Genomic DNA, 24,543 nt, shown 5'->3' with positions numbered 1-24,543 from the left:
CCCATCCAATTGTTTAATTAAGCCCAGGGGAGGTGGTGGTCCTGGGGCTCTTAAGAGCCGCAAGAGGGAGTCTGTATACTAAGCCCCTCCCCTTGGAGGTGGTGGTCCCCGGGGCTCTAATGAGCCTAAGGAGGGTCGTCCGCACTGCCCCCCTCCATTTTGTTAGTATATCTCCAGGGTCTAATGAGCCTGAGGAGGGGGTTTGCCTGCTCACCTCCATTTTTAAAATAAGGCCCCAAAGAGGTGGTGGTCCCCGAGTTTCTTCAACACCTGAGAGAGGGGACTGCATGCACCCCTCCTAACCTTTTTTTGATTTTATATGCCCCCCAGGACTTGGCCCACCCAGGGGTTAAACTGTAAACAAGCGTGGGAGCCCATGCTTGTTTTTGTTTTCAATTTTGCTGTAGATTCACAGATTCACCTCGATTTCCTGGCAAAATTGAAAAAACAAATGTGGTGGTCCCTAGAGGACCCCAACACCAGGCCTAGGAGGTCAGGATATTCCTACCCTTCCCCCTTTCCTTTATTTTTTATTTTTCTTTGGGGACTCAGCTGAGTCTGAGTCCCAAAATGGCTGTCAATACTTCCTGGTTGAAGCCAATCAGATATCAGTAGGGGGACTGTTGGATCCGCGGAAGGTCTGCGTCCCTAGATATACAAATTCATTTTTCATTTAATATCTCAAAAACTACAGAATGGATTTACAACAAATAACATAAAAGGGCTAATTGTGGGCAAAGAGCTACCTGTCTGCCAAATTTGGTGTTATTCCGTCCAGCGGTTCAGGCAGTAGTCATAATCAAAATCCCTATGGGAATTATAATGGAAAACACACTTTTTTTAACCCCCTCATTTATCTTGCTCCCCTATTGACTGATCACCTCAAAACTTCCTTGTGAAGATTTGTCAACTGGCGCCAAAGATATAGGCAGGTCAAAAACGTTTTTCAATGGAAACATGATCCTAACTATAACTACCTACTGGTGACTGGCAATAGGTTATATTAATATATATATATTTATTTATATATATATATATATATATATATATATATATATATATATATATATATATATATATAGCAAAAATATTTTTTAGAACATTTTCACAGTGAATCACAGCGGATCCACGGATCCACGGATCCTGCGATAATTAAAAGAAAGAACAACTGCTGGCCCCCACGCTTGTTTAAATTAATCCCCCGGGTGGGCCAGGTCCTGGGGGAACATAAAAATTAAGGAGCTGGAGCATTTTATGCCCCAGGGACCACCAGCTCCCCGGAGCTTATTTATGTTTTAATGCAGTGGGCCTGCTGGTCCCGCCTATAGCCCCGGGGACTGCCACCTCCCCGGGGAAAACATCACATTGAGTGCAGGGGGGCCTGCGCGGCACCCCCTCATCCCCAGGGACCACCATCTCCCTAGGGCTACAATGAAAGAATGGAGGGGGCCTGTCACAGATGCCCAAAGCCTGCCACAGCCCCAGGGATTACCACTTCCCCAGGGCTACTTCAAATGATGGCCCTAGGGACTCCACCCCTCAGGGCCATCTCATGTTATGTACCACCCCACAGACATAGCTGTTTGCTCTGACTTGACGGGAGCTTTGACAGCTCCCCCCAAGTCAGAACAAAAACTCTGCTTTCTGCAAGCAGGAGGTGTTAAATAGCTCCTGCTTGCAGAAAGCAGTTTTCATCTGCTTCATCTGCAAACATGCGTGCTGGGAAACAGATGAAAACATTACTCTGCAAACACACAGCAGCTATTTAAATCAGCTCTCTGCTTGTAGCAACAATGCCGGCTCCTGCAGGAAGCGGGGAGCCGGTTAGGACCACAGGGGCCCTGAGGGTCCCCCGCGGTCCTGATCGTTTCTCTCCCTCTATTCCATCCCATAAGGGGATGTAAGAGAGAGAGGGATTCTATTCCATTAGCTTCAAAGTATCACTCTAGCAAGATGTTTGGCTTGAATGATATACTTGCGTGTTAATGGACAGCAGACTAGGGTTGCTTCTGGCTTATTGATAATGGTCTTGGACTGTCAGTAGGTTAAAGGTTCAAATCCTAGTATCTCATGACAGTGTGTCTATTTATTTTCTAGTGTTTTGACTGTTAAACATTCCTAGTGATGGAATATTGAAGTATTTTTCCCCTCAAAATCTGTGGGTTGAATGTCATAGCTAAGTCTGGACACTGCACTGTAATGAGTCACCTCTGCCTTAGTGGGTAAAGTCTCAGATAGGCCCACGAAAGGTTAAGAGTCCCGGTCTAGGTGAGTCTGTGGTCATTTTCTGCTTTAGTTTCTTTTCAACTATAAATATTTAAGTTGCATACTGAAAGATGATCTCACTCTTTTTAATTGACAAAAACATTTTTCTTTTCAATTTGTCCGGAACTATCTGATTCTAAGCATATCATCATCAAAGCCTAAAAACATCTGCCTTACTGTCTCTCTTACTCTCTCTTTCAATTTCTCACTGTCCAATCTTATTCTAAATCTCTCTCTCTCTCTCAGTCTCTCCCTTTCTCTCTTTCTCCTTGGGGTTGGGTGGTTATAAGGGATTGGCTTTAGGCCCTGCAGTCAACCCCCTCTGCTCACAAACAAAGGCCGTGCCCGGCCGTGGTTGGATTAATGGATAGTAATGAAAATTACTGTACATTAAAAAAACATAGAATTTCACTGAAAAAAAGCAAAGGTTACAGGGACATTATAGTTAGGAAATAGGATTAAAAAAACATAGAAATTCACTTTAAAAAAACAAAACAAACGTTACATGGATGTTATAGTTAGGTTTAGAACTTACTTGTACAAAACCTTAGAAATTCACCAGCTATAGTTATAGTTACTTCAAGTAACTATAACTCATACCCTAAGGTAACTATAACTTGCGCCCTCATCATGCACTGCTAATTACCCAAGATATTTAAGCAACAATTACATATTTGATAGCATCATTCATAACATAACTTTAACATTTGTTGTAAAATTATTCATTAAAAAACTGTGCATGGCTGGGGAGCGAGATATAGTTACTTTAGGGCACACGCTATAGTTACTTAAAATAACTATAACTATAACTGGATAATTGGTGAATTTGTAAGGTTTTGTGCAAGTAAATTCTGAACGTAACTACAACGTTCTTGTAACCTTTGGTTTTTTAAGTGAAATACAAAAATATATAAGTTGCAAACTTTTATTTAAACACTAACTAACAAGGTGGAGGAATAGTTGGTAACTTGGAGTTCACAGAGTGCAGCGTAACTTTGTTTTGAAAGATATGTGTATATATATATATATATATATATATATATATATACATATATATATATATAAATATATATATATATATATATATATATATATATATATATATATATATATATATATATATATATATATGTTACCTAGTGGGGGTCGCCACTAGGTAGTTATAGTTAGGACCTAGTTTCTAAGTTTCTATAAAAAAAAGTGTTTTTTGTTTTGCTAATAACTTTGGCACTGTTTGATGAATCTTCACAAGATTTTCCAAAAATTCACTTTAGCTGCTATCTTGAATTTTTTGGGGCGGTCTGTAAAGCGGGAGCTGAGAAAAAGGCGGGGGTCCAAAAACGCATTTTCCCCATTCATTTTTCCATAGGGGTTTTGAATAGAGATAGCGCCCCAACCACTGGATGGAATTACATCAGATTTGGCAGAAAGGTAGCTCTTGGTCCAGAAAGAGCACTTTTTGTTATTTGGTATAGTAGTTTTTGAGGAATTAAAGAAAATCTAAATGTGTATATATAGTGATGCAAAGGCTCTGCAAACCCTCTCAATCTCGTTGTGAGATCTGATTGCCTGCCAACACTTCAATAAGGAAGTATTGCCAGTCATCTTAGGAATCAACGCCAGCAAAGTCCCAGAAAAAAGTGTAAAAAAAAAAGGGGGCCAGGGTAGGGACATCCTGACCCCTTAGCTCTGGTGCTAGGGTTCCAGGTCCACCTCCCAAGCTAAAAATCATTATTTAAAAAAAAGTTTTGGCGTGATTTGTGGCTAATAAGTGGATCCAGCAATTATTTTATTTTTTTAATTATGCACGGGCTCCAGCGCTTCTTTCAAAGGATCCCTCAGGTGGGCCTAGTCCCAGGTGCATTGACATTTTAATGCGAGGGGGGCGCCACAGCCCCAAGAACCTCTCCAGGGAGATACATAAAATTTGTGTCCCCCCCCGGGCCCGGTGAACCACCACCTCCCTGGGGCAACTCATAGTATAAGTGCAAGGATCATTCCCCCCCCCATCCCTCGGGATTGCCACCTCCTCAGGGCTATACTAAAAGAGTAAAGGGGAGCTCTAAGGTAACTATAATTCACGCCCTCGTCGTGCACTGCTAATTACCCCACAAATTACAGCATTCATAACATCTTTGATAACATCATTGATAATGTCACTGTAACATCTGCAGAAAAATTATTGATCAGATAACTGTGCATGGCGAGGGCGTGAGTTATACTTACCTTAAGGCACGAGTTATATTTATTTGAGATAACTATAACAGGTGAATTTCTATTCTATGGTTTGGTACTTTTAAAATGTGAGCCTAAATATAACATCCCTGTTACGTTTGTTTTTTTCCACTGACAGGTCTACCAGGATAAGGGCTGCACCCCCACCCTCATTTAAGGATTGTCTAATATCTCCTTGGTGGCCTTAATAAGTGCTGTTTCCGTGCTGTGCCCACAGCGGAACCCAAACTGTGTTTCGTTAAGAAGATTGAATGTGTTGATGAATTCTACAAGATACCTATTTATGATTTTTTTCTGCAATTTTAGCTGGAACTGGTAGGCAGGAAATAGAACGATAACTGTTAGGGTCCTTAGGGTCCAGATTAGGTTTCTTAATGAGGGAAAGTACAGAAGCTTTTTTCTAGAAGGAGGGAAAAGTTCTACGATTGAACACGGCCTGAAATATTTTTAGAAGAAAATGAGCAATAGTCTTTGCTGCAAGCTTCGTCACTCTTGAGGCACAAGGGTCCAGAGGGGACCCTGATTTGGTAGAGAGGATTAATCCTGTCACTTCCTCAACTGAAGGGGGCTGGAAATTGGAAAGGAATGGCCCATTCCCTTCAGGGACGGGGGACCACAGCCGAATGAGTTTTAGGAGTAACCAAAACAAAGTCACTATATACTGCGGAAGCTTTATGCTGACAAAAATTTAGTCAGTGAGTTGCAAAAAGATTGGCTGATTTGCATATCAGAAGTGGTTGGAACTGTAGTGAGTTTAGATACTGTAAAAAAATGTTTGATTGTCTGCTGCTTCTATTTTGTTGGTAAAATAAACTGTTTTTGTAAAAAACTGTTTGATTGTCTGAAGCTTCTATTTTATTGGTAAAATAAACTGTTTTCTCCTTAACAATCAGGGCTTTATAACCTGCCAGACAGCTCCTATATTTAAGGAACTCGGGCTGGTTGTAATCTAATCCCCACTTCCTCTCTTGACATCTGTACATTTGTTTGGATACCAGAGCTTGTCTGAGAACCAAGGGGCTGTAGTGATGCATCACTTGAGTTTGACTATCTTTAAAGGGGCCAGAGAGTTGCCCGCTGAGTCTAACCACTTGGTATAGCATGACACTGCTGCTTCAAGATCGTCAGGGTGGAGTGGTAGAGAATCAGTTAGCATGCAATTGAAGGGGATGGGATGCATTTTATCCCAAACACAAATTTTCACTGATCTAGGAGGCGCTTTAGTAGCTGGTGGTGGGCCATTTATAAATTGCGCTATCTTCTGTCCATGGCATTGGGGGAAACCTTGTATTGCCAAGTGCTGGGTTATTAGTTAAAATCCCAGCAAATGTATGCCCAGCAGAGTGTGCAGGGACATCTACAATTTGAGTGAGACCTAAACTGGACATAGTCTGGAGCAGAGCCTCAGTGTCCTGGTCTGCAGGGTCTTCCAGATCGAAGTTAAAATCACCTATAACTGTAAAATCGGAAAGAAGAATGTTTGCTTCAATAAGACTGCTGACCCCTGGGGGAAAGCAGCTCTAGAAATGGGAGGACGATAAATGACCAGTCCTTGAAAGTTTTGGTTGGTGGAAAGGCTTAAGGAGAAGGCAAGTGCCTGGCCAGGAGGTGACGGTACCGGATCACAGTGAGCTGCAAAGTTTGAGAATATCGCCAACAAAATGTTTAAGAAAGAAACATTCACAGACCCATTAATACACTGATTCATTCACTCATAGTAGCACTCAGACACGCATGCAGCTGACAGAGACACTCACACACCCACACAGACACTGTTGCACCCACTCACACACCCACTCAAACCCTTACACACCCACACACAGACCCACTCAAACACTGAAGTACCCACTCACAGACCAACTAAGATGTCACACTATCACTCACAGACCCACTGAGACCCTCAGGCACCTACTGACAGACCCACTTAGATCCTAACACCCAATCACAGACCCACTTAGACACTCATGCACCCACTCACAGACCCACTGAAACACTCATGCACCTAGTCACAGACCAACTTGGACCCTCACGCACCCACTAACAGACCCACTGAGACATTGACACACCCACTCACAGATCCACTTGGATACTGACACACCCACTCACAAACCCACTCAGACCATCACATTAAAATTACTTTACATAAAAAAACGTGAAAATTCGCCGAAAAAACAAATGTTTCAAGGACGTTATAGTTAGGAAATAATTTATTTTTTAAAACATAGAAACTCACTTAAAAAAACAAGAGTTACAGGGACGTTATAGTTAGGTTTTGAGTTTACCCATACAAAACCTTCGAAATTCAGCAGTTTTAGTTAGAGTTATTTCAAGTAACTATAACTCGTGCCCTAAGGTAAATATAGCCTGTGCCCTCGCATTGCATGTTTATTACCCCAGATAATAATACAATCATGACAATTTTTATAAGGTCATTAAAAATACCAATGAAGCATTAGCAGTCAATTAATAAAGAAAAAACTGTGCATGGCGGGGGTTGGAATAACATATAGTAATTAAAATTGCTTTTTCTTAAAAAAACATAGAAATTCATTGAAAAAAACAAAGGTTACAGGGATGTTATAATTAGGTTCTGAATTTACTTGTAAAAAAACATAGAAATTCAGCAGTTATAGTTAGAGTTCTTTTAAGTAACTCTAACTTGCAACTCTAAGTTAACTATAACTCATGCCTTTGGCATGCACAGCTAATTACTCCACATAGTATATCATTGATGAGATCTTGTATGGCATCTTTGGGATCAGCACTGCAACATTTGCAATAAAATTATTGATAAGAAAACTGTGCACGGCAAGGGCGCAAGTTATAGATATCTTAGAGTGTTCAAAACACTCAGTTCAAAATCTGAAAGCCTGAAAACCAAGTTTGTGGAGTTTGTCAATGAATGCGAAAAAAATCAGAACTTTGCAAGTACTTGGGGAACTGTTTTGCACATTAAAGCTCTAGAAAAAAGCTTGAAACCTGCTGATCAGGAAGGTGATTGAGAGCTACACATGAAGACTGCAGAGCCACTGATTTCTGTGTTTCGCAAATTCAATTGCATAAACTTCCTGAGATATGGGTCTTGGTATTTGGAGAGAGTGAAGGAGCTAGAGGTGTAAAAACCATACGCCTAAGAAAAGGTAATCCAAAGAAATTTTTTGGTGAAAGACAGAGAGGGAAAGTTCCATGCTGTGGCTCCAGGTATGAAACTGGAACAGACGATTCAGAGATCACAGAAAAAAGTCAAGGGAATTGTTGGTCGGACACGTAAAAGTGAATTTGTTGCTCAATGGCAGTTAATTTACCACAAAGTCCTTCCAATTTGACATTTTTCACAAATTCTAAATTAATGGACCATCTTGAAACTGTTCCTCACCATGAACTTGTGGGAAAAAGAGGGGAACATTTTAATAAACATGTTGCCAGCCTTCTTTATTTCATGGAGCAAGGAAACCCCTTTGAAATAACTGTGCCTGTGCCTCTACACAACTTCGTGACCAAAGAATGTGTGGATAACGATATATAGACACATCTACTAGATGTCCTGGAACATGGATCAGAACTATACACAGAACTGAAGCAGGAGAAATGTTGTATTGAAAGAGAAAAAAATGTTTAACATAATCAGTAAAGCTAACCTTCCACATTTTAATTGCCATAGTAAGAGCTTCATCCAACCAGCCACTACAGAACAGCTTACAGATAAACAACTTTCACAAGCACATAGAGAGATGGCTCTAGCAAAAGAAAGGGGTGAATTTATCAAGGATATTCCATTCCATGATCTTCTTCCAACAAACGCATTATTTGATGGAGATGCTGCAACCAAACCAGTAAAGCACAAACTCATTCAAGAGCTTGAAAAAATCTTTCACCTGAAGAATTTCAATTTGAAAAGGTATCCTCATCAAAAACTGTTGTTGTTGTGGACTATATGTCACAGTTGCGAATGGTCAAGATTTCATCCATGCAAAACTCTGGAGAGGTTGTTCAGACTTTTCTACAGATATCAAAGTCAGTGTACAGCTTGCTCTCTGCACTTTGTCTTTGACAGTTTCTTGCACTGTCTGTCAAAGAAGTTGAACAACTGACCTTGACTAAATCAAAACTTTGACACCTATACCTGTGCAACTTGATAAATTCTCATCATCAGCACTGAACATGATGAACTTTGAGATTTTAACTTGCCCAAACTTTGCTGATGCTTCAGTGAACACTGAATTTCCATTTATTGTAGGTAGAATGATTGGCAATGAGGAGTTGGTGTCTGCAGAGATAAATTCAAAGGGTATGGCCCATATTGTTCAAGAGCTTAACAGCAAATTAGAGGCAGCTGGCCTTCGTGTTGTGCCACATGTTGAGTGGGCTGTATCAAATAGTTGCAACTGAGTGACTGTACTTTCAACTGACATGAATGTTATTATTGTGCTACTTAGATTTGTGCAATGTTTATAAGTCAAGAATTGTCAGAGTTATGGATACATTATGGAGCAGGCGGGAAAAGGCACTTTGGGCTACATGTACGAAACATAGGTTTTATGACTCGCAAATTGTGTGTCCCAAAACCTTATGTTCAACAGTGTCAATGACACTGTTTGCAATTCGCAGGGGGTTGCAAATGCCCTACCTCAGGAATATTCATGAGGTAGGTCGCAATTTGGGACCCCATTGGGAATGGCCTCCCTCACAGGGAGACGGCAGACCACCATGTCTGTGACTGCTTTTAAATAAAGCAGCTTTTTTTTTTAAATGCAGCCCGTTTTCCTTAAAGGAAAACGAGCTGCATTTCAAAAACAAAAAAATGAAAAGTTTTCTTTTCATTTTTCAGAGCAGGCAATGTTTTTACTGCCATTCACAAAGGTGAAGAGGTCCCATTGGGACCTTTTCCTATTTGCGAATGGGTTAGCAACAATGCGACACTGGTGCTAACTGCGATTGTTTTGTGACCGCATTCGCGGTCACAAAACAATCGTACATAGGACTGCGACACGCAATTAGGAAGGGAACACCTCTTCCCAATTGCGACTCGCAAACCCTTTTTGCGATTCGGTAAATAGTTTACAGAATCTCAAAAATGGGTCTGAACATCCCAAAGTGTATTTTGCACATCACAAATGGCCCGATTCGCTGTTTGCGATGTGAAAAATGCTACGTACATGTAGCCCTCAATCCCTCTTCATATTCTGTACAAGAAACTTCACCCAGAGATGACAAATGTTCAAGGCACATATTCTTACGGGTGATGACACTATGAACAAAATTGGAACAAAGCTTGAAGCTTTAACTACTGAACCTGTGAAGTTTCTAGAAAGATTTACTGAGACAGAAGAAGAATGTGACTTTAAAGACATACAAAAGTACCTTGTGCATGTATGGGAAGTGACTGTCACACCATTGATAATCTTTGGTACCGTGAGTTCAAGAGATCACTCCCACTAAGTGACCTCCCACCAACATCATATTCTGCACGTGGACGCATTAAAAGAGCATTCTACTTCATCAGGAGATGTGTAAATGTTTTTGATCATGCGGATGTAGCGAATGATTAGTGTGAATTTGTTTGGGTAGGTATTGATGGAGTGCTGAATTTCCAAAGCCTCTACCCAAAGAACTTACACGTACATGTACTTGCAAAACCTGTGCTACAAAAAGATGTCCCTGTCACTATTTTTTCTCATATGTTCAACATTCTGTAAATGTACAACAAGCGACTGCCAAAACAAATAAATAAACTGAACTATGAAAATATGACTAAAACAGGAGTGATAAACATTATTTTTTTCATATTTGTTGCAAAGTCATCCTTTTGCCCTGTTCGCCCAATTTTTTGCTGCCTGGTACTGATGGTAACTGACTCTGACTGTGCCCTGGGCTCTGCTATCCAGGCCCAGGCCAGTGCTATGTTAAAGTGGTGTACACCAGGTATAAGGGTACCCATACAATTGCCCTGACAGATCATGTGGTGTACAATCTGCCTATGTGTCCCTTGTTTATAATAGGGCATGGAGATTAGATGCCCAGCTGAATTTCTGCACTTGTGCACTGCTGTGTGCATTCTGACCTTCTAAAAGCAGGCCCGTCTTTGGCAGCCTGTCTTTAAAAGTCAAATTCTAACTATTTGCAGGACAGCCCGCAGATGTCCCAAGTAGATAATAGGGCAAGAGGGTGCAAACTACCTATAAAACCCCAGTAGATAATGGGGCATGGAAGTTAGAGGCCCAGCAGATTTGCTGCCCTTTGCATGTGGGCACTGCTGGAGGTTTCTTTTTTTAAATGCAGCCTTACTATGCAGACTGCGTTTAATTGGAAACGGTGTTCCAATTTGACTTTGGTGTTATGGGCATTTTAAAAGTGATAATTTACATTATTTTTACATATTAGGTACCCACAGGATTCCCCTAGGCATTCTCAAGGGGGGATCATGTAAGTCTACGCAGGGCCCTTATAAAAGAGGTTTTATAAACCCTGATGAGGGAAAACTGCTCATTGAAAATGTTCCCCATTGTAGATACTGGGCTCCATAGGCTAACAGTGCAATGTTGCATTTGATTTGTAAATGTTGTTAGGGAAGGCGTAAAAATGGAATTCCAGGACTTAACAGATTTGTCTTGATAAATCATGCAATATGCCATTGGGTAATTTATCATAACTGGTACAGAAAATATGTTATGAGCCTTTTCTTTCTGCAAGCCAAAATCTAACCTTCTGGAGGTACCCCTGATTGGTCAGTGCTAACAGGATTAACTAGACTGCTTTAATTAGGAGCTCTGCAGCTGCACAGAAATGCCAGAGTAGGGGGAGGGGAAATAAAACATCCAGCCTCAAAGGAGAGCAGGACAGGCAGGGAATTCCAGGCCACCTACCTCCACATCCTGCACCCCTCAGCCAGGTAGCAGGCTTAAGGAAGGAAGTTGCAGATTTTAGGCGGTGGAGAGTTATGGAAATGAGCCACACTAGGAGTTGGTTTAGTTAGCTCTGACTACCATGCTAAAATTTCATCCATCATGGATTTTGAACGAATGGTGCTTTCTGGGACTCTGCCACACTTTGGAGGAAGTGGTCATGCACCTCAAAAGAATGCTGCTTTCTGGGACTATGCCACAATTTGGAAGAAGTGGTCATGCATCTAGGTGTCACCCTGCATCTAATTGGCCAGGGGTGCTACCCCTTCCTGATGCCCAGGAGATGTGAAAAAATATGTGAGGTGCATAGCCTCTCACCTCTGCTGCCTGAAACTATAGTTGAAAGAAGGACAGTCCTGCTGGAATCTGGATCTACACACTTGGCCTGCACGTCTGTGTGAACTGCGCCCCGGGGACTGTGCTTTGTTTCAAGGACTAACAAGTTAACTTCTACAGGTTAACAAAGCCTCACCTGCATCATTTTCAGCAACAGTCCCCAGCCTAGAGTGCATCCAATTGCCTTTTAAGGATTTGGCAAGGTGCATTGTGGTCATTGTGGTCCCACATTCCCAGGGCCATCCAGAAGATTCCAAATCCTTGGATTTGTGTTTTGGACCCTTTGAACCTGCAAGGAGGACTTCAGGAAGTATCTCCTGAAGTTTGGAGAAGTTTGGAGAACCTTTGTGAAAAAGCTCCAGGAGGTGACCGACTTGGCCCTGGGGGTGCCCTGAAAGTCGAGCCAGCAAACCCTCACTGAATCTGGCCTGGTGAAGAGCAGCAAAGGCCCTCAGAAAATAAAGCTCCACAATAGTTTCTGAGTGTTTAGGTAAAATTTTGACCGAGACCTCCCGCTTAGTGTATCCGACCAGGGTTCCATCATGGTCATCCTCAAACTTTGACTTTGTCCCAGTCTACCGCAACCAGAAGTCCTAATTTTCACGTTTTGTGTTTCTAAACAGTACAAAGTGTTTATTTTTGAAAAATCATATCTCCAGTTCCCTACTTTGGATTTTTGTCATTTTGGTGTCTATGTACTCATAATAATATAACCTATTTTTATAAATTAGTGTGGGATTTTTATTGCATGTTGTATGTTACTTATTTACTGTATTGGTGTTTTTGAATGCTTAACACTCGTGTCTTCTAAGTTGGGCCTGCCTTCTCGGTTACAGCTTCCAATTGTTGAACAAGGGGCCAATTTACTGAGAACTTTACTGACCTTATATTGTATTAATGGCCTTATTGCCAGTGGTAGGTGCATACTCACCACTACCAATAACCCACTTTCCAACAATATTCAGACCATTGTTTGGTGTATAAATAAAAGGATTAAAAAAACATTGTTATTTGTTTCATTTCTATATATGTCTCATCTTCTAGTATAGCTGCCATTTTGGAAAATGACAGAAGGAATGCACTGAGGATTTATTTTCCATCTCTATAAGATTACCTGACCACCAATACCTATGTTCTGACACCAAAAAGAAGTGTATAGGTCTCATGGTTCTTGCAACACATGTTCCATTTTTAAAAATGTCGTCCAGAATTTGGCCTGAATCAGCAATGTCTACCCAAGCTAAATTACTTCTCTAATGATCCAAAAACACAATTAAAAAATGAAAATCTTCGGACAACAAATTTTTTACAGAGGTATGTCAGGGGCCCCGGATTATTATGGACATGGCAAAAGGTCGGCTGACTCCTTGTCTGGTAACTTGCACAGAGGAAAATACTGAGGACTATCGCAGTGATATTGGATGACACAATTTTGAAATTTCGAAGGAATAACAGTACAGAAATCCAATTGTATTAGACCAGTCTCTATACCTCTGATGCCCCACCCACCACAGAAGAAGAAAAACAGTTAAATGATGGCAGAACACTCGATCCCTCTACTAGAAAGCTTTTCCATGAGGCAAAATCAGAAAAAAGCTTACAACCGGAGTTATTCCATGCCCTAATAACTGTTCTCCTGAAGCCAGGAAAGAATCACTTGTAATGCACATGCAATAGTCAGATTTCCCTGCTCAACAGTGATGTTAACTTTTTTCTCCAAAGTGCTGGGTAACCACCTGAAGAAAGTGATTCCTATTTTGATACACATTAATCAAGTGGGCATTGTCGCCAGTTGTTTCTCGCTGATCCCTCGAGGGCTGGAGCATGGCCATGGCACTAATGGCCACAAATGAGCATTTCATTTATAAACTTAATGATCAGCTACATACTTTCAAGGACATCTGGCGCCTGTACTTGGCTTAAACTGGATATGACTGTGGACGATTACGGTCTGGTGGCTATACCCTCTTTGGGTACCCTCTAGTAGGGGGTTTGGGAGTGGATGTTGCTAGGTAAGGAGTTCATGAAATTTTCACACCCGAAGACTGACCCTGTAAGTAGATATTTAACTCCTCTTTTCCGTATCCTGAACTGTAAGTGATGGATGATTTCATCATACATCATTGCATTTCGTACCTTGATTACTTTGCAGAGCGTTATGCAGGTCTGTCTTATCTTTTTGATAGACTTTTTTGACATGGCATTCCCTTGTGAATTACACGTTGGCACGTTGGGGCCTTCCTTGTTGTACCACTGTTACTAATAAGAAAATTCAATAAAAAGAAGATGGTGGCTTGCTAGGGGAGGTCCTCTATCCTAAGAGAAGTAACAGTGTGACTGGGGGCCCTCTTATGACATTAGAAATATTTTGGACTGTAGCTCCGAAGGAGGCATGAGTAGCAACAAATAGGTGCTGTGCGTCAATTCTGTGACCGGATCTGGCTGATACTGGCAGGCACATGTGGCACCTCATGTGTGATGGTGGACTGATTTTCTAGGCGAGTGTGGTTGTGGCTTTTCGGGGTCATCGCTGCAGTCAGATGGGCAACGTCTGCATTCAATGAATACTTCTTGCCTATGCATAGATGCTAATAGACCCGATTCAGGCGGAAAACTCCCGATTTGTGAAGCAGAAAATGACTTTATTTACTCTGTCTCCTGCCTGGAATTGTTGCTGACTCAATACATGTGACAGGGGGTTGTTAGAAATGGGGACTTTGGTTGGCAGTCAGGTTACCCCCTGTCCAAGCAAGGACCCTAACTCTAGACAGGGTAAAGGAGAACCACCCTTAGCTAACCCCCGCTCACCCTCTTGGTAGCTTGGTACGAGCAGGCAGGCATAAGTTCAGAGTCTAGGTGTAAAGTATTTGTACCAACACACACAGTAACTCAGTGAAAACACTACAAAATGACACAACACAGGTTTAAAAAATAGGTAATATTTATCTAAACTAAACAAAACCAAAATGACAAAAATCCACCATACACAAGTCAAGTTATGAATTCAAAAGCAAAAAGAGTCTTAAATCCTTTAGAAAACAGTGCTAACACTGTCAGCGTGAAAAAGTACCTGGGTTGTGTCGAAATAACACCGCACGGGTGAGTGTGCGTCGGAAAATGCCAGCAATGTGTCGATTTCTCACTCGCAAGTGAGACTGTGCGTCGTTCCTCCTCCGGTCGGGTCAGCGTGCGTCCTTTTTCCTCTCTGCCGGAGAGTGATTCATCGATCCGGACAGGCACCTCGGGTCCGGGCAGACTTTGTGTTGTTTTTTCGCGCCCAGGGGTGTTGCGTTGAGAATCTAGCCGCATGGTATCAGAAAACCCCACTGTGTGGGTTGCAACGTTATCAGCCTCCGTCAGCGAGTGTTGCGTGTTGTTTCTCCAGCCGTATTGCGTTAATATTCCAGCCGCAATGCAGATAGAGCATAGATTTCAGCTGCGAAGCCGGCGGCGTGTCTTTTCTCAGCCGCGTCTCGGAAGTTGCATCAAAATGTTCCCCGCAGGCGGTCTGCGAATGGATTTTCAGCCTTGGTCACCTTTCAAGGGCACAGGAACTGAATGGGGCACCACTTGGCAGGGCAGGAGTCTCAGCAGAGAGTCCAGGTGCTGTCAGGGGAAGTCTTTGAAGGTCCTGAGACTTCAACAACAGGAGGCAAGCTCAGGTCAAGCCCTTGGAGATTTCTTCACAAGCAGGAATGCACAACAAAGTCCAGTCTTTGGGGAAACATCCTTTTTTACTACTTTTTTTTTCCGAAAGTCGTGGTTAACGAAAGCGCAACAACGCTTTTTTTAACCACGACTCCAGTTTTTTGTGCCTTAACTACGTATGTTCTGAACAACGAACATGCGTGGTTAAGGTACAAAGAAGGGAGTTGGCGAAGGTAAGTGGTGGGTTTAGGTTTTGGGAAGGGGTGGGGGGTCAGGGGGTTTTAGGTTTTGGGGTGGGGTTGGGGGGGTGGGGCGTTTTTGGTTTTTGGGAGTGGGTGGGGGGTCAGGGGGTTTTAAGTTTTAGGGTGGGGTGGGGCGTTTTTGGTTTTGGGGAGTGGGTGGGGGGTCAGGGGGTTTTAGGTTTTGGGGTGGGGTTGGGGGGTGGGGCATTTTTGGTTTTGGGGAGTGGGTGGGGGGTCAGGGGGTTTTAGGTTTTGGGGTGGGGTTGGGGGGGTGGGGCGTTTTTGGTTTTGGGGAGTGGGTGGGGGTCAGGGGGTTTTAGGTTTTAGGGTGGGGTTAGGGGGGTGGGTTTTTTTTGGTTTTGGGGAGTGGGTGGGGGGTCAGGGGGATTTAGGGTGGGGTTAGGGGGGGGTGGGGTAAGGGATGTAGGGTGAATGGTGCCTATTGCTAATGATTTTATCAGGAATGCCTTTACAACGAAATATCGTTGTTAAGGCATTTGTGGTAAAATCATTAGTAGTAGCAACGAGGTCGGTGTTCCGACCTCGTTGTTAAGGCAGTAGTTGTTTTTTTAATTTGTTGTTTCGTCGTACAATCCAGTCTTTGTCCTCTTTCACAGGCCGAAGCAGCAACTGCAGGATAGCTCCACAAAGCATAGTCACAGGCAGGGCTTCACTTCTCCTCAGCTTTTTAGCTCTTCTCCTTGGCAGAGGTTCCTCTTGATTTCCAGAAGTGATCTAATGTTCGGGGGTTTGGGTGCTCTTCTTATACCCATTTCTGCTTTTAAAGAAGGCCTACTTCAAAGGAAAGTCTCTCTTGTTTGGGAGATCCTGCCTTGCCCAGGCCAGGCCCCAGACACACACCAGAGGGTTGGAGACTGCATTATGTGAGGGCAGGCACAGCCCTTTCAGGTGTGAGTGACCACTCCTCCCTCCTAAAACGGCTCATCAGGATATGCAGGCTATACCCCGGCTCCACTTGTGTCACTGTCTAGGGAGGGGTGCAAACAGCCCAACTGTCAAACCAACCCAGACAGTGAATCCACAAACAGGCAGAGTCACAGAATGTTTTAATCAAGAAAATGCCTACTTTCTAAAAGTGGCATTTCCAAACACACAATCTCAAAACCAACTTTACTAAAAGATGTATTTTTAAATTGTGAGTTCAGAGACCCCAAACTCAAGATGTCCATCTGCTCTCAAAGGGAATCTACACGTTAATCATATTTAAAGGCAGCCCCCATGTTAACCTATGAGAGAGATAGTCCTTGCAACAGTGAAAAACGAATTTGGCAGTATTTTACTGTCACGACTTATAAAATACATTAGTATATGTCCTACCTTAAACATACACTGCACCCTACCCATGGGGCTACAAAGGGCCTACCTTAGGCCTACCTTAGGGGTGTCTTACATGTGAGAAAAGGGAAGGTTTAGGCCTTGCAAGTGGGTACACTTGCCAAGTCGAATTGGCAGTTTAAAACTTCACACACAGGTACTGCAGTGGCAGGTCTGAACCATGTTTACAGGGCTACTAATGTGGGTGGCACAACCAGTGCTGCAGGCCCACTAGTAGCATTTGATCTACAGGCCCTGGGCACCTCTAGTGCACTGTACTAGGGACTTACCAGTAAATCAAATATGCGAATCATGGAAAACCAATAACACATACATTTTACATAGGAACACTTGCACTTTAGCACTGGATAGCAGTGGTAAAGTGCCCAGAATAACAAAAACAGAGTCCAGCACACATTAAGAACCTGGGAAACTGAGGCAAAAAGTTAGGGGAGACCACGCCAAGGATGCTGAGTCTAACGGGGGAATACATTCTCATGATTTTTTTTAATGCACCAGCTTGTGCTACTAAAATATTGGCGTGTATGTGGTTGTGCCCGGGGATTGTGTAGTGTTTGAGGAAACTGCACCTTCATACAACCTGTGAGGTCACACGTTGCAGCAGTGTTGGCCTGTCACTGTGCAGAGTAGTAGGCCAAGTACTGGAGCCTAGGAGTGAAGCTGGCAGCTGGAGGTGACCAGCGAGAGAGGACTGCTTCATGTGGGGCAATCTTTTCATTAAGGGGGGTGTGGTAATTAATTAAAGTCTTCAATGCTGGATAACCTTAGAGTGGTTTAATGTAACAGAGAAGAAACCCCATACTACAGTCATGCCAGGCACAGCAAGCAAATGACACGTGATTCAAAACATAGAAGCCAAGTATGTCACCATAGAATGTGATTATGTCACAAAGAGACCTACAACCTCAGTCTGGCTAAAGCTGCCTAAACATATTACAACACATCTCCCTACCTTGGGAATAAAATTACCATATGCAGTAAAAGCACATACCAACACATACAACACTATACAACCATGGACAAACAAACAACCACAGAACAGTACACAAATCAAACAGAAAATATGCATGAGAACACAATTATCAAATTCAATATAACACTCTCATAAAGTAAACTACAACATACATTAACTCAGTGGTTCCTAAACTGTTTTGAGCAGCGGCTCTCTTGACCTATTGGCACTTGGTTGCGGCTCCCCACTTTGTTACTTTTTTTGGGTGAGTTGGGGGTTGTAAGCCCAGGCACTGCGGTACTTGCATTTTATTCTCCCCCAAAAAATTGTTATGAAGCAGATGAATGTATTATATTCATAGATGTAGCAAAATAAAAATATAACTGTTGTTTAATTAAAAAAAAACTTTAATTGATTCAGACAGAAACAGTACTCTTCAGCACTGTGGTCTGTATATGTATTTTTTTTAAACAGTTTTTTGTTTTATAAAAATGTCTCTAGCATATGGAGCTCTCCTACAGGTCATTTTAGTTGTTAAGGAGCCACTTTTGATATATAAGAATGCTGATCCACTAATTTTATAAGCCATTTGTCCACAATAGTAAGGTGTTGGTGTTCTACATATACTTAGTATTTCCTCTTATACCACTTCTTGTGTAGGTGTCAAGTATGTTAATTAGTTCTCACTCTTACAGTTTGAGAGTTCTGCATCTGCTCGTTGCAGGTCGCACTTTCTTAAAAAATTGTGGGTTACTGTATGCAAGAATAATTAGAAATTCACTCGGCCCTCAAGTGCAAAAATTTCCGGAACTTTGACATAAAGAACAAATGATTTCTATTTGCTACAATTTTTGAAGGTTGTAAGGAAGCACTTGGAGGCCAAGCCCCAGGTGAACTGCTGCTGAGGATATTGTCACTCTCAGATCATAATTAACCACAGACAGTGATCCAATCCAACCTTTCAAATTAAACCTTAAATGCAACAGACTTCTCAAAATGCACACACAGCTTTTAGCTAATCATTCACATGAGTCATTCACAAAAAGGAGACAATTAAGAATAACAAGATATTTCTTCATCAATTTCATGCACTCCTGACTTTCAATGAACTCTGTTATTGGTTCCGTAACTTGTACTAAGATTTAAATGGCCTTCTTTTTGTGTGTGTTTATATCTTTACATTGCTCATAGTTTGTGTTAATATCTGACACATTGGAGCAATTCATGTGCTATTTAGCATGTCGTATTGCCATTTAGTGGTACTAGAGAGAGTTTCATCTTAATGTTTTAGCAAAATATAATTTAGAAAGCCAGCTTGAAAAATGCAAGAAAGTGCACAAGGAATATCGAGGCATTACGTTGCAGCACCCCTGGCTAGTTTTGGAGGTGCAACAGGGTGCTGCAGCCACAGATTGGGAACCACTGCCTTAACTGCATACACAGTCTAAAAATCCTGGAATCCTCCTTGTCCTCACCTCCCATCTACCTATTGAATCACCTCCTCTACTCAGAATACCTATGGTTTCCTGAAACTTCCTCCCTTCTTGCCTCGTTGTGAATTCACTGTCATTCATCAATTACCAAAGAGAACATGGACTTTCATTATTCACTAACCTCTTTTCCACGCTTCCTTATTTTTGGTACTGGGCCACCCTTCCAGGTTTGCCCATTTTCCAGTTTGGCCCAATTATCACCAACAGCCTTGACCTTGTAAGGCCCCTGAAACTTAGTCAAACAGCCTTGACCCAGTCCCCTACACCAATAAGTCATTTCTGCAAATGTTCTTTTGGGATCCCCCTTTTTTCACTAAGGCTTCCTGACTCATCCCAGACGTATCTAATTTAATTCATAGTTGTCTACCCTGCATCATCTGAAATGGGGTTCTACCTGTATAGGCATTGGCTGTGGTGTGATAGGCCCAAAGCATGTCTTTGACCTCATCCTGCACAAACAACCCTGCACTGCACAGCAGAAAGAAGAACACACGTGCCTTACATCAAGGGTGTCCAAAAAACTTTTCAGCTGTTACAAAGTCAGTAGAATACCATTGTATTCGAGTAAAACAGATGGTATACCCTCCCTTCTAAACACCTCACTTAATACACCAATGGTTGAGGTAGTAGTAACAAACTTCATAAATACCAGCTCCACCCATTCTGATTTTGCACAAACTAACACCGCAGCAAACCTGTCATGGTCATAGGAGGAATGCAAAAGGATTGATAAATGTAAACGCACCTTCTCCCACACTTCCTGAGCTTCTGACATGTTGTTCCCTTTGCAAATTTCCTAAACCCGCCCTCAAATGCTTTTTAGAATCTTTGCAAATTTCAGGCTTCTCCACCCACTCTTGCACTTAATTGACCTTGAGGAACCACCAAATCTTTTCTTTAACTCTCTTAATGATTAACCACTGAAGAAGATGCCCCTCGTGTTCTAAATTAATTAGGATAGGTTTGACTGCATTAGGTGGCACAACATTTTCCCCTCTCATTAACAACCCATCATTTTGAACTGATAATTCATCATCTACCTTGAGAGACAGTGAATATACTCTCCCTCCTCACCATTCCTCTAACCAACTTCACAACACATTTGAGGGTATCATCCTGCTCCATTGTTTTGATCCCATCCTCCTTGGAGATTGAGTGCCTGATTTAGAGTTTGGCAGATAGGGTTACTCTGTTCGCCATATTACAATTCCATTATATCTGTCACTTTTGTGATGGAGTAACCTGTCCGCCAAACTCTGAATCAGGCCCTGAATTATTTAACCCTTCTGTAGCGTCCTAAGGCATCAAGACTAGCCATCATTTCTTCTGTTGCTAACTCACTCCGTTCTGGAACTTGGACAGGCAATCTAGATAGTCAGTCAGCCACATTCATTTTCCACCCTGGGACATACTCCACATTACCTTCATACCCCAGTAATGTGACTTCCAATCTTGCTGGCCTCCCTGAAGAATAAATTTTACCTCTGGGTCCCAAAACTTGGAGAAGAGGCTTGTGATCTGTCCTCAGAAGCAACAAGTTTCCTATAAATACACCTTGAAAAAACTAGTTGCTCAGGCTGCTGCCTCAATGCCTCACGTTTAATGAAAGAATAATTCTGTTTCGCATCTGTCAGTTACCATGAAACTAAATCTAATTTATTTTTCCATCTTGCCATGCATTTGCATTAACACTGCCCCTAAACCAACCACACTTGCCTCTACTGTGACCATGGTCTTCAAATTACTCTGATACGGTGCCAGCACCCCAGCATGTGCAATGAATGGTGTCAGTGAAAAAGCTGTCTGTTCTTGCTAACCCATATGAACTTCTTACCCTTCTGCAGTAACACTCTCAGTGGCTCAATGTTTTATGAGCGAAATCATGGAAAAATTTGGAGTAATACTCACTAAGCCCATAAATGACCTAATGTGTCTCCGTTATTTGGGACCTGGGCATTTACTATTTCACTCACCAAATCGAGTTTGTGCTTAACTCCCTCACTTGAGATAAGGTATCCCAAGTATTCTACCTCTTGCATAAGGAACCTTCAATTGTATTTACGCAATGTTAAGCCTGACCCTTCAACCCAAGTTAACATCTCGCTCAAAACCTTGTTGTGTTCCTCAACATCCCATCCAATCACCAGAATTTCATCCTGAAAAATAACGACCTTACTGAGACCAGACAAAAGTTTAGTTTTCAACTGCTGGAAAACACTTGCAGCTGAACACAACCCAAACAGAAGTCTGCAGAACTGAAATTTGCCCTCAAACATTACATAAGATGTTTGGAGCACGAATGGAGTTTTAGCTAGTGGTATGCACTCCTCAAGTCCAGTTTTGAAAAATACTTTCCCCCGGACAAAATAAGGATTAGTTAATTTATATTAGGCAGGGGAAAACTGTCTATCACCACGTTCTCATTGAGGCTGCGAGGGTTGACACAAAATCTGAGGGATCCATCAAATTTATTTGCAATGATCACTGGAGACAGCCACTCAGCTGCCTCTACTTTTTCTATCAGTTTATCTTTCAATAAATGTTGTATTGTTTCCTTTACTTTATCTTCTTGGCAACATGTTTAAAAGGAATGTTTTCAATTTGATCTCATGTACATAGTCTTTGGCTTCTCCCAACCTGTTCTCGAAGACTCCCTCATGTTGGAATAAGATGTCCTTCAAGTCATTTGCATCAGTGACCATTATTTGGTTATCCGCCCTCCGGTTTTCCATAATATTTAGGTCATATTTATGTGACCCTCCCAGAATCGGATGACCATCAGGCGATAGACCTTTCCTATTGTCTGCTATGCATCAAATTTGATATGTTAAGTCATCCTGTATCAGCCCCTTGGTATCCTTTCAGAATATCAGTGGACACCAACTGCCATCTAGCTCATGTAACGTCAAACCACTTTTTTGGGATTATAGTGCAGAAGGAAATAGTATCCATTATCAATGACACCATCTTCCAGTTGGCCTCAAAGTTTGCTTTTGGGCATGTTCTCCTCTTTTGAAATCAATACTTGCCAGTTTACTTTCATCCTGTATCAGGAGTAATCTTTATTCCAGTTCCTCCTTATCTTTCTTCTCTTTGACTTTACACTTGCATGCAAAATGCCCCTTCATGCCGCACTTGAGGCAATAATTACCCAAAGCAAAACACTGCTTGGAGTCTGCCAGATGATAGTTGCAGCCACACCTGTGTCAGACTCAAGACAAAGTCTTCCCTTGAGTACTCAATGGTAAAGAAACTCATGTGTTACTACTTTTTGTAGAGCTGCCGCCTGATGATTGGAGTTTGTTCTTCACTCTATACACGTGTTCACGTTTGTCAGCCAACACCGCTATATCAGTGACTTTGTTATCCAGACCTGCATTTTTCATCTCACGCATGCACTTTTCAGATTCCTCAACCACCTTAGTGATAGCTATAGCATCTTTCAATGTGGGATTGCTAACAACCCACAATCTCTCTTGTATGTTTTTGGTGTTACACTGGACAATCCGTTGATTCCTTATCATTTTCTCCTTCATTTGTACAAATTGACACTTCACTAACAACTCTCTGAATCTAGCCACAAAGTCATCAATAGATGCAGCTGATCATTGAGGCTGTGAATAGAATTTGTGGCTGTGCATCACCATATTCACTTGCTTAGAAAACCTAGTTTGTAGTCATAGTGCAGTTTCTTTATATATACCTTCATTTTCATTCTCTTGAGCATATCTTATGGATGGAAAATAACTGAATCTGTACTGGCCTTCTCTACCCAATATGCCCAAGCCAGTCCTCCCATTCTATAGGAGGATCTTCTGGTAGCAACAAGAAAGAAAGAGGTGTTACAATAAAGTTGCCTATATTCATTGCACAGTATTCGTTAATATAGTGATATTCTATTCCTACCACTGGTTCGCAGTGCAGGTTGAATAAATAGTACAGAGGTGTGCAGTTGGTGCAAATAGTATTTCAACCAATGAGATGTGTATGTGTTGTTGGCCAATCACTGTTCAGTGCTTTGCTCCTCCTTCAATCATACACCCCGGAGAATGGAAAGCAGAAACACAAAGGAGCCAGAAGAAATCATACACAGCGATGTTACAGATGTCACTGTATGTGAGTCCTCCTTCAATCATACACTACAGGCAAAGGAATGCAGAAACATGAAGGAGCTCAAAAAACGGTTCAAGTGTGAGTGTGCTATGCAGATTGTGAAGCTCGTTACACATTCCCTGATGACAGGGGCCTACAAGAGTGCACAGGCCTTCTTTATTGAGGTGTGGCATCGCTATGGGGCTTTCAAAGCTTCACACTAGTGCGTGATGTGAATGCACTGGCTTGACTCGTGCACAGATTCTGAAGAGTGGTGTCACAGCAAGTGCCTGGAATGTCTCAACCTTGCAGATGGTGTGACTGCACGACCTTGCTTTTTGCTGCCTGCTGTCGCACCCATGGGGTGAAATTATCCAAATTTAGTAATTTTAACAATGCTCAGCAGCAGTACCTGAAATATTACGATGGGTCAATTCTGCTACCGCCTACCACAAAAACAGTTTAAATAATTTTGATCTCAGTTGTGCAGGCAGAGGTTATGGTGTGAAGGAGAAACATTTGTATTTTATCAGGAGATGACTAATGGTAGTCTGTCTGTCTCTAGAGTAGACAGTTGATAAGCAGCCTCTGTCAGTGTCTGTCTCGCTGTCTCTTGTCACTTCACATGGTTCCTGGTTGGAGTTTCTGTTATCTCTACAACCCTCTCATGCCTGGCAGGATTGTATCCAAACTTCTGGTAATAAATGAAAGTCATCAACGCTGGATAACCTTAGGAATGATTGAATGTAACAGAGAAGAAACCCCACACTGCAGTCATGCCAGGCACAGCTAGCAACTGACCTGCGTGATTCAAAACATAGAACCCAAGTATGTCACCATAGAATGTAATTATGTCATAAAGAGACCTACAGCGTCAGTCTGGTTGAAGCTTCCTAAACATTGTATAACAGAGGGCACATTAAGAGCTCAGGAGTTGGCCCAGGCCTTTAACAGTGAGGCGGTCCTGCAGGGGACCAACCAGAGTTGTATGGGAGTAGGAGCACCTATGTACTGCCACTGCT

Source organism: Pleurodeles waltl, chromosome 4_1, assembly GCF_031143425.1.
Source record: "Pleurodeles waltl isolate 20211129_DDA chromosome 4_1, aPleWal1.hap1.20221129, whole genome shotgun sequence".
Taxonomy (NCBI): domain Eukaryota; kingdom Metazoa; phylum Chordata; class Amphibia; order Caudata; family Salamandridae; genus Pleurodeles; species Pleurodeles waltl.
Note: the sequence above shows the minus strand (reverse complement) of the source record.